This window comes from Pocillopora damicornis, chromosome 8, assembly GCF_964200805.1.
Source record: "Pocillopora damicornis chromosome 8, jaPocDami1.2, whole genome shotgun sequence".
Taxonomy (NCBI): domain Eukaryota; kingdom Metazoa; phylum Cnidaria; class Anthozoa; order Scleractinia; family Pocilloporidae; genus Pocillopora; species Pocillopora damicornis.
In genome coordinates this window covers 10,782,817-10,793,801 of record NC_142677.1, presented here as the reverse complement: position 1 = coordinate 10,793,801, position 10,985 = coordinate 10,782,817, and the positions used below count along the sequence as shown (strand labels likewise).

Here is a 10,985-nt window from a genome sequence, read left to right as displayed (position 1 = left end):
ATCTACTGTTTCTACGTTTCCTTTTCACTCTCTTAAAGGTTCTCTTGTACGTTCTGTTCATTAACCGTTTGCATTCTCAGTGTATAGCCTCATGCATAAGATGCAAATTTTTAAATACATTGGAGAATTCGGCTATCAATCACGATTACTTCCTTATGCGAAGCGGGCGCTCTATCCTCTCACGCACATGGATTACTTATGTAAAATTCTCTGTGCGATGATGGAGCCGAAGATTGGGATAGGCTTAAGCAATCAGCTTACCAACAAAGGTTAACTTAGGAAAGGGCTGCGGAACAAGCGAATTCAATTTTTTTGCGTTTCTTTCACACGAGCTAAGGCAAGTGCGAAATCAATTTTTCCTTTGAACGCTCTTCCTAAATGATAGGACTCTCACTCCGGCAGCGTTTGCATACCCTTAAGTGCGTTGAGGAAAAATAATGAAGTTTCGTTTAGCTGGCCACCCTTGGATCTTGTAAAGTAATGCCTCTTCTTGCATTCGAGTGATGCAAAGAATTGTATAGGTCTAGAAAGAAAGATACGCGCAATGCGTATGAAAAAAGGAAAAAAGAACCATAGGCGGCCCAAGCTCACGTCTCGAGAAAAAGCCAACGATGAATTCATGAACGCGTCACGCGTTGTGTGACTCGGTGTTAAGTTACGGGAGGAACCGTTGAAAATTTGAACACGTTATAAGGCATAGTATGGGGAACGAAATATGGTCGATTTATAACGATAAATATTTCGAAATCTGAATATTTTACACGTAAAATCAATAAAAACTTACTCATGCCCTGTGTATCCGTCGTAGTTTCTAGCGATTTCTGCTGTTTTAAGCTTGCTTTACCATCACTGTTATCCATGTCAAAAGACATGTCTTTTGACATGGATAACAGTGATGGTAAAGCAAGCTTAAAACAGCAGAAATCGCTAGAAACTACGACGGATACACAGGGCATGAGTAAGTTTTTATTGATTTTACGTGTAAAATATTCAGATTTCGAAATATTTATCGTTGTAAATCGACCATATGTCGTTCCCCATACTATGCTTTATAACGTGTTCAAATTTTCAACGGTTCCTCCCGTAACTTAACACCGAGTCACACAACGCGTGACGCGTTCATGAATTCATCGTTGGCTTTTTCTCGAGACGTGAGCTTGGGCCGCCTGTGAAAGAACTGGCACAAACAAAAATGAAAATCATATGAACCAGAGGACTTCAGAATAAAATTTGAAAAGAGAGTTAAAAGCTAGTTTTAAAACTGGAAGTGTTAACTTGCGTAACTTTCAAGGTTCTTTCGAAGTTGTGTAAGAAAGAGGCCACTGACATTGGAGTACGCCATTGGATGAGTTAGAGACTACCCTCCTTAAAACAGAACGGCATGCTGAGGGAAACCTGCAAAGTCCTTGACAAGTTCTTGGTGAGACTAAAACAAGAATCTAAAATAGATCATCTATTTCACTGGAGAATCCGGGTATCGATCCCGGTACCTCCCGCATGCTAAGCGGGCGCTCTACCATTTGAGCTAATTCCCCTTTCTTACTCAATTCCATGATTCTTTGATATTTTACTAACCTGTCAAAACAGGGAAAACAACCTGGTTTACAAGATTGTGAATTTCTTAGCGATAAATGCTAAATTTCTCGGGTCATCCAGTAGCACAAGCACTTCAGAGGAGAAGTAAGCGTTTTAAAGCAAATAACTCTAAGATTCTACCAGGGTTTTCCTGGTAATCCATAATGTTTATTATTATTGTAATTATTATTGCTATGTTTCACATGGTCATGAGATACAAGTGCCTTTAGCCACCTGAAGCAATGATTCTTTGGTTTGGCCATTCATTTAACCAGTTTATCGTTTTTTTTTTAGGAATCTTCAAATTTTTTATCTTCGATGATCTGTTACCGCAGCTGGAAAAGCGTGGTGCCGATAACAGTAACACACATGGATCAATCATAATTAAATTTTTTGTGAGTTATTAACTCGTCTTAGGAGTTTCAAGACTAGGGTACTCTCCGATAGAACTAGATAAACCTTTTTTGGTAATGACTAATCCAGGTTTTTGTTGAAGAACATCTATTTACATTTTCTATAACGCGAAAGCGTGCCGATAATTTGAGCTGTGGAAAGCGAAAGGGTTAACCAGCGAACTTACAAAAAGAAGTATTAAACCTATGGCTCGAGCAGTCTGACTTACGGGTCTTTCAACTGCGTTATAACGCTAGGATCGTGAGTGTGAATACGGAGGCAATGTTGGCCGTGAAGGGAGTGTTGAAGCCGACGAAAAAACACAGAGAAGAGTTCCGGTGAATCCGTCTGGAAGGACTGTCAACACGAGAGCGAGAGAAAACAACAAAACAGGAGACTGGTAATATCAGCGGCCGCTAAATTTGCTAGCAAACTATTTTGAAATGATTGTAAAGTGCTTGCGTTCTCTTGATCATCAAGAGGAAGAGAACGTTTCCAACGATTCCTATGCCGAGGACAAGGGCTCCCATGGACAACCAACAAAGCATTTGCAAGTCGATCGCGAAAAATGATTTCCCTCTCGTTGTACTATTGGCGTGTTCCACGGCTGTATCGTTCATTGTCGGAGAATTTTCTGAAACACTCCAAGACATCACTTTCTTCAGAAAGATGCGAGAACTTTATCACTAACAAGATGATTGCCAATTTCGTGCCCAGAGATGTGTGCTGATCAGACTTTCCCAGTGAGAAAGCTGATCAAGACTGAAAAATTCGAAGGCTCCGATTTATGGCTGCTGTTTGCGACCTCCCTTTTATGAACGACGCTAACATAGATACATCATTTTTTTTTATAAAATCGCCCTGCAAGCATAGAAAATTAGGGCCTTCATACTCTCGGAAAAAATGTTGCGAATATGGAAATCATTTCACTGTTTCCAATCTCCAATTTTAATGGTTCTGGAAATCAATAACAATACTAGACGATTGGAAACGTAATTTCCTGATCAAGATTTTAATTTCAGTAGCAGAAAACAAAGCAATCAATTTTAGCGTGTCATGTAGTACACGAAATGCAACACAGTGACGGGTTATTACAAGGAAGGCAACTCAAACTAACAGACTTGTAAAATTGGTTTACTTTGTGATGGGATCTTTTAGAGCCATTTTGAAAAACAATCGATCGTTGAGAAAACCATGAGTTTTTAAAAAGTTAACCCTTTCACTACCAAGATGTCGTTGTTAATTCTCTTCTCTAGCAGCTACATATTTCCTTGAAACTTATTTACAAGAATTTGGTGTTAGATCAAGGAAACAACTTCAACCTGATAAGTTTGAGTATTCTCATTACCTGTTTGCTGAACAATGTATAGATATTATTGGGAGAAGTTACATGTTAATCACTTTTGAGAAATAAAGGTTTGACGGACATACATACCAGTACACTTCATTTGATATACCGTCATTCTTCACACGGCTTGATGTGATTTTTTTCCGTCAGAACTAGCTCATTAGAAAAATGTGCTTCATAGAAAAACAATCATAAAACAAACTGTTATTTAACTTATTTCAACTCACTATGTGCAGCTCTCTATGGACCTTCGATATTTAAGTTGAAAATAAATTTAATACAAAGCATACCGCTTCGTTTTATAATTGAACGGATCAGACCGAAGAACTCCTGAGCCCGCCGTTCATCGCATGTCAACAATTATTAACCACGAACACATGGTTGTAGTCTGCCTATGATTGAACGACGGTGACCGAGGAGCTCTCCGATACTTGTCGGTAGGTCTTTAAAAGTTCGTAAACTCATTTGAATAACAAATAATTTTTAAAAGTTAATATTCATATTTGCGATCAATCTTGCACGTGGAAAGAGCGAAAGAAGTTCAAGAAATTTCAGCGTCGTTTGCAGCTTTTCTGGGGCCACAAAACACATCACTTCCACTTTACAACCTTAGATACAGTATGGTCCGTCCTTTTAAGTCCAGCGTATGTTTCTCTCTTCGTTCGAAGTTGCTAAGCAGGGTGACTCAAATTCGACGTCGAGGATTGATGAGAGTCATTCTGTCTCGAATTTTCTTGAGGTACATAACTAAAGTGTAAGTTTTTATTTAATACAAGAACAGTGACTCACGGTTTTCCTTGCAAATAATTTCAAATTGTAGAGCATTATTCACAGTAAAATGAACTACATGTACTTACTTAAAGAAAGGTATACAAGTATTCGAAATCGATTCAAAGTACATATCTTCTATTTTGGTTCTCTCTTCAGCATAACGTCGAACACAGAATGATAACATCTTAAAACAACAAATTCGAGGAAGGAAAGAGAAACTGGGAGACGTTTAACATGGTCAGTAAATCAATTTTTTATCAGGAATTGAGTAACTGCACTTGTGCGTCTGATCTGCTTGGAGCACTTAATCCCCCCTTGTTGATATGTGTGTTTTACTTCTCATCACTTGTCCGCTTGATATTGTATCAATATTGTACGAAGAAATTCTCTCTTGGTCGCTGATAGCCTATTAAATATTCCCCCAATTTTGATATGTTTTGAGAGAACACTGATCTTGAAAAAGGTATAAGCTTATTTGACGAAGATGAAGTTTACTTTTGAAGTTATCAATCCATGTATTTATTTTATTTTCAGAGTCGAATGGAAGAAATAAAAACTGCGCTGGATAAGAAGGATTGCAAGGTTACAATAATGGAATAAAATACAATCAGAGTAATGTAAGAGAACTAAGTATTTTACTGTTTTGCTTGTAATATAAAGCAATCCTTGAAATAGGGAATTTATTGAACGTCGCCCAAATACTCAACTGAGGTTGCCATTATTTTGGACTATTCAGAATCATTTGGTCGATATAACGTCTTTTGAGGAACGTTTGCTATACGTTCTTGTTTGTTGTTGCTATACACCTATCTGCCTTTAACCCTTTAACTCCCGGAAGTGACTTCTGTTTATCATATCCTCACATTATCCAGCAAACAGGTAATGATAATACTCAAACTTATCAGGTAGTAGTTGTCATCTTGATCTGACACCAAATTCGTATAACTAACTTAAGAGGAAATGTGTAGCAACTAAAGGGGAGAATTAACATCAAGATCTTGGGAGTTAAAGTGTTAATGGCGTGCGATATGTTATTTATAAACCTCATATTCGATTTGCAGAGTCAGAGAAGGGAATGAAAGTTGAATGAAAAACCTGGAGTGGGAAGCGAACAGAGAGATGACGGAGAAATCAGCCAAAGGTTAGTTGTTCACTTAGTTTTTTTGCTTGTCGTAATTCCCGACAACGAATAAACTAAAAGAGGTAGAGCGAGGGAGGAGGAGGTGGTGGGTCAAATTTGTTGAGAGTGTCAGGTCTGGAGACAGATTCGACAAACTCATTTCAGTACAATGATAGATTACCGACACAGAAGTACATTCCGTTACAATACTGCTTTACTAACACGACTGCTCCACTACTAACAGTGCTCTATCCTTAACAGATAGCTGCAATTTACATTAGATATAAAACTGCCATATTCATTGAAATTATTACGAAAACCTTTTTTCATTAGGCTTCCTAGAAACATAAAAAAAGGCAAAAATATACAAATATGTTGTAGTTGTATCAGTTCATCGTGACACAAGTATTTTGTGCCATTTCTATTCAGATATTTTCTGTATGTGTTTTATGTTATTTATCAATTATGGAATTGTAGAGTCGAAAGAAGAGGATGAAAAGAGGGATTCAAAGAGCACTGGATAAATGGACTGGGAGACTAACAGAAACATGACGGAGAACCCGGCTAAGCGTGAGTTGTTTGAATTTTTGTTTTCCTCATAATTCAAAGCAATGTTAATGAAAATTTAAAATGTCGCCAAAATACTCGATATTCCGATGATACCATCGTTTTTTTCTTTTCTTGTTTTTTTGTGTTGGTATATGATTTCTCAATTTGAAGACAACAAATTGCACTCGCCCTACGGGCTCGTAGGGCTCGCTAACCTTTCAAAAATCTACTTTTCCTGATTTATCACAAATTACACGAGTAAGCATCATGTGTCTACCTATACAAATGAAGCCTTTTCAAGTGACAAATAGTATACTAAACATAAATATTTAAAATTATTCAATAGTTCTAAAAAGGTAATGAGAACCACCAAAAGATTTACCAACTTAAAAAAATTAACTTCATAACCATGACAGTTTTTTTTGTTTTATGAATTACACTTCAGTTATTCTCTCTTCTCTTCGATGGATCTTGTCTTTCATTAAATGCATCCATCATCAGATAAAACTTTTTAGGCAAACTAAATGCCTCGGAACGAAGAATGAATGAATGAATGTATGAATGCACAAATCAGCAATTCAATTTTTTAAGAACAAGTAGACGTTGTTATTACGAAACTATTGCCATAGATATGCATCCTAATTCTCTCTATAAAGCATAACCAAGGGAATACAGTTTTCCAACCACCCTCTGCCGAAAAGAAGCTTAAAACATTGCGAAGAAATGCCTCTGTGAATATGCTACAGTACAACAAAGAGGAACAGTAAGTGAGTCATTGTTGGACGAGGAAGGCTGTGTATTTCCTGAAAATATCGTTTTGCACTTTTATTGAGATAGATAACCACACGTTATTTTCTCTGGTGGTAGCTTTATATGTTCATCGGAAAATTATTTTGATATTGATGTTTGATGTTGCCAATGATAACTTACTGAAAAGGAAATTTTTGATTGGTTTCCCTTTGAGAGAAATGCTTTCCAGGTGGAAATTTATAACTCTTTCTTTCAATCGAGCAAACAGGTTTTTTTTTTTTTTTTTTTTTAAAAACGAGTGAACATTGTGCGCACATTTAATTAGAGCGAAGATTTTGTTTAGCATTAATCAATCGTTAAACCAAATTTCACTTTTTTGATAAAACTTCTTAATCAAGAAGGACAGGTTCTGAATTTAAATAGCAGACAATTTCATTTGCGAGTTATCTTGATGATAAAGATTTGCATTTTAATCCACAAATATAAAAATTACAACGCTAACTATTTTTACTTAAAAATCAGAAACAAGATTGCATGGTGCGAATTTTGATACAAAGTTCATATATCAACGACATCATTTGAACAATATCAAATTTCTAAGCGATAGAAACTCGCTCTAAAAAACTGTTTTAAGAAGTGAATAAAGATTTACGCAACGTAACGTATATTTACGTAAAAAGCGTCGAAGGAAAAGTTTCAAATGAATTTAGTAAAGCGAAGTAATTTAATCGATTGGAGGATTTGCTAGCGAACGATCCTTGATTAGTCTCCTTATATCCTAAAGTTAGAAAAAGCTGCTGCAGAAATGACAAATATGTTTACTCGAGTTTCTCTCTTCGGCGTCCCTTTGGGGTTGATCTCTTCCAACAACTTGGCAGTATTTGTTTTTATGAATAAAACTAAGATTTTCAATTAGGAAAAGGAGCATACTTATCACCCCAAACTGTTGTTGAACAAATGAAATAAAAAACCTTTAAAGAGAAAATTTCAATACAAAAGATGCAATCTACGGTAATATTGCAGAGCGAGAGACTGTGGCAAGGAAGTGGAACGATACTTTCGAGCTATAAGTGGAGAAATTTTGCATAGTTGATTTATTTAAAAAAAAATTCATCATAAGGCAGCTAATGTGTCAAGTGATGTATTCGTTATCAAAGAAAAAAGTGAAAAATCTTGCAGCACTGAATAAAGCGAAGGAATGTGATCAATATCCGTATTTTTCAGGATTTTTCTTATTTCCTTCTCTATTTTTCCTGAAAGTATAGGGACATTTTGTGGAGATTACTGATGCGTTCCCATAAATCTCTAACACTCATGAAAGGTGTCATCTTTCCAGATACCCATCTAGGAAGGACCTAAAGTATTTAACTCATTCGTGTCTGCAAGCCTGCTACTTCAGTTAAGATAGAACAACTTTACTGTTGGGATTTCTAAACATGGAAAGTACTCGTCATTTTAAATGTTATACGTTCAAACAGTTGTAACTCAAAACTGTCGCTGAACAAATCATAGCAAAGTCTTTTGAAGAGAAACACGTGACGCAAGAGACAAATAATCAATTTCGTTATTGTTTCTAATCCCGGACAAACTCGAATCCAACAAACAAATAGGGTCAAAAACTATTAGAGGCAACTTGTACATTTACAGATAATATATAAAATTATCATTCTTAGGTAGCTTATGATTCAAATAATGTATCCATTATCAAAGATTTTTTAAACGAACGAGAAATTTTGGAGAAAATCATAGAAGTGCACTGAATAAAAGGAAGGAGCTTTTTGGATGTTTTCTTTCTATCGTGATTTATTTGCAAATGAAATCCATGAGGGTCCTCCTTTTCTTTAATTCAGAAAGCAAAAAACATTTGTTGGAATAACAACTTTTTTGCCTGTCAAGTAAGGTCCTTCAAAAGTTAATTTTTTCATCACATTACATTTAGGAAAAGCCAAAATATTACCGAAATTTACCTTACGTCTGCTACATAAAAAATAGATCAACTAAAGAGTTGACGAGCGAGAACGTGATCTCTTGCAGCAAACTCGTACTAACTAAGACAGTGTTAGGGATACCTTCTACCCCGTTTCTATGGTTTCCAAAGTAGTCTTCTCGTGGCACATGATTCTTTTCGTCCCTAAGCTGTGCATCGACACTAACAGTGGATGCCAATAATTAAAATTGTGCTGCAAAGTCAAGGTTCTCTTCTCCTACTTCAGGTCGTCACGTCACAGCAATGTGTTGAAACATAAATTACTAGATCAACAGACTTTGTTTAATAAAGGTGGTTTTTTTTCATTTGAAAGAAACAGGTTTTTAAATGGAGAAGGATATTTCCCGAGTTGAATGGAAAATTCAAATGGGAAATGAAATATTACTCACAAAAAATAGTTTTTAACTAAATAGTTCTTGTGCACGAATTTTTAAGGGTCCTTTCAAGTGAAAATTTGATGCAAAAAAAATAAAATACTTTAATTTGCCTCAAAGGACATTTGAAAAACACATTTTGTATCTTACTAATACAAAGAGATCATGAGAACTAGATAATGGAACAACTGAAACTAAAAGAAGGCCGAATTTTTTTCTTCAATGAGAAATTCAAGAAATAAAAGGAATCCTTGAACAGTTTTGGACAATAAGTTTTCTGTGAAAATTTTAACCTATTTCTCAGCACTCACAAAACAAACTTCAAGAAGTTATTAGAACTGTTCAATTTCAAACTAGTCGCTTTTGAAATAAATTTGAAATTGTCCTTTTGAAATTGTCTAATTTCGTGAGGATGAAATTTTTAAATTTGGAGTTAAAACTCCAACTATAGACAACGTTGAACAAAATTGTTTGTCATCAAAGAAATTTTAAGCAAACAAAACCTCTCCAAGAAAAAGTTGTGAATACCTTAGAAAGAGGAAATGCTCCGAATGTCTGATGTCTTACGATGATTTTTTTCACATTTCAATCATTTTGTCATTTCTTCAAAACACTTTTCTTTTATGATATGCTTACTTTACTTTCTATTCGCATTTTGGCCTTGCGGTAATGCACACTGCCTGAATGGCTCGCTCGACAACCATATCTTCCTATCGTCATTTAAATCTAAGTTGTAACTTAAACTTAATATAGTAACTCCGAGGTTAATATTAAAAGGAGCGGAAGTTTATTTACTTTAAAATTAAATATTTTCTGCTTCTTTAAAGATTAAAAGGAAAAAGAAAATCGACCAACGGGGCCATGACCCCTTGGAGTTGCTTTACAACTTAAATTAAACGACGGCGGCCGTCGATTAATTTGAGTTGTTAAACGTGCACTACCGCAAGACCACAGAGGCTTTTGGTAAGAAAATCCAGCAAAATTACCTTAGAAGTAGGTTGGTTCCCATTGTTAATAGGAACAATACGTTGTGAATTGTGTTTGATTCTAACTGTCATCACCCTCTTGAGACTTGTAGTTCTATTCTGTTCACCTTGCATTCTTGTAATTTTTTTTTCACAGGTTGCTTGGATTTCATTCTTGAAGAAAGAAATGAGAGAAAGTTTCAAAGTCTCTGTCTATTTGAGTCAATAGCAAGAATTGTCACGTAAAGTATTGAAATATGATTCTAGTGGAGAAAGTAAACCTTTCTAAAAAATTTGTTGTTTAGAGAAGTTGGTAAATTTATAATAAAAGTGCAAATGAACAGTCCTTCACAAATATGTCAGTCCTACAGCATTAGTGCCAGTGAAAAGTCATTCAAGACTGAAATATTAAAGCCTAGCAGAAGTAGAACGAATAAAAATTCGTTCACAAACCTGAAGGAGTGCAAGTGAAAACATTTTGTTGAATCTGTCGAAGAATACAAGTAAAAGTGCGAATTAAAAGTCTTTCAAAGATCAGTTTAGTTCTAATAGTAGCTCAACTATAGAATTATTTTAAAATCTGTTAAAGTATAGAAGCAGATGTGCGATTAAAGAAAAATTTAAAAAATGTTTCAGCAGTAGTACTAATAAAAGGTCATTAAAAAAATCTGTCAAAGTCTTTTAGTAGTGGTTCTAGTAAAGAGTTGTTCCAAACATCTGTCAGTCTTGTAGAAGTAGTACTACTGAAAGGTTGTTCAAAAATCTGTCGCAGTCTTGCAGTTGTGTTAATAAAAAGTCATTAAAAAATCTGTCAGTCTTGCAGTTACAGAAGTGCTAACAAGAAGTCATTTAGAAATCTGTCAGTCTTGCAGTAGCAATGATAGTAGTGCAAATGAAAAGTCGTTCAAAGATCTTAAAGTCTTGCAGTAGTAGCACTAATAGAAAGTTGTTCAAAAATCTATCATAGTCTTTCGCTAGTAGTAGAACTAATAATAGTTGTTTAGAAAATCTGTCAGTCTTGCAAAAATAATAGTGCTAACAAAAAGTCGTCTAAAAATCTTTCAGTCTTGCTGTCGTAGAACTGTTAAAAAGTTGTTTAAAAATCTGTCAGTCTTGCAGTAATAGTAGTGCTTATAAAAGGTCGTTTAAAAAT

At 35.3% G+C, this 10,985-nt stretch overlaps 1 long non-coding RNA gene and 1 other non-coding gene across 2 annotated transcripts; one reads left to right on the top strand and one right to left on the bottom strand.

Moving 5' to 3' along the window:
* Positions 1-1,462: 1,462 nt before the first annotated feature.
* On the bottom strand, positions 1,463-1,535 carry Trnaa-agc (transfer RNA alanine (anticodon AGC)). The gene has a single exon. It is a non-coding gene; the product is annotated as a tRNA-Ala (tRNA).
* A 2,369-nt stretch (positions 1,536-3,904) lies between these two features.
* On the top strand, positions 3,905-6,605 carry LOC149041345 (uncharacterized). The gene is made up of 6 exons (XR_016179385.1): positions 3,905-4,070; positions 4,244-4,324; positions 4,622-4,704; positions 5,149-5,228; positions 5,685-5,777; positions 6,413-6,605. It is a non-coding gene; the product is annotated as an uncharacterized LOC149041345 (long non-coding RNA).
* The last annotated feature ends 4,380 nt before the right edge of the window (positions 6,606-10,985 follow it).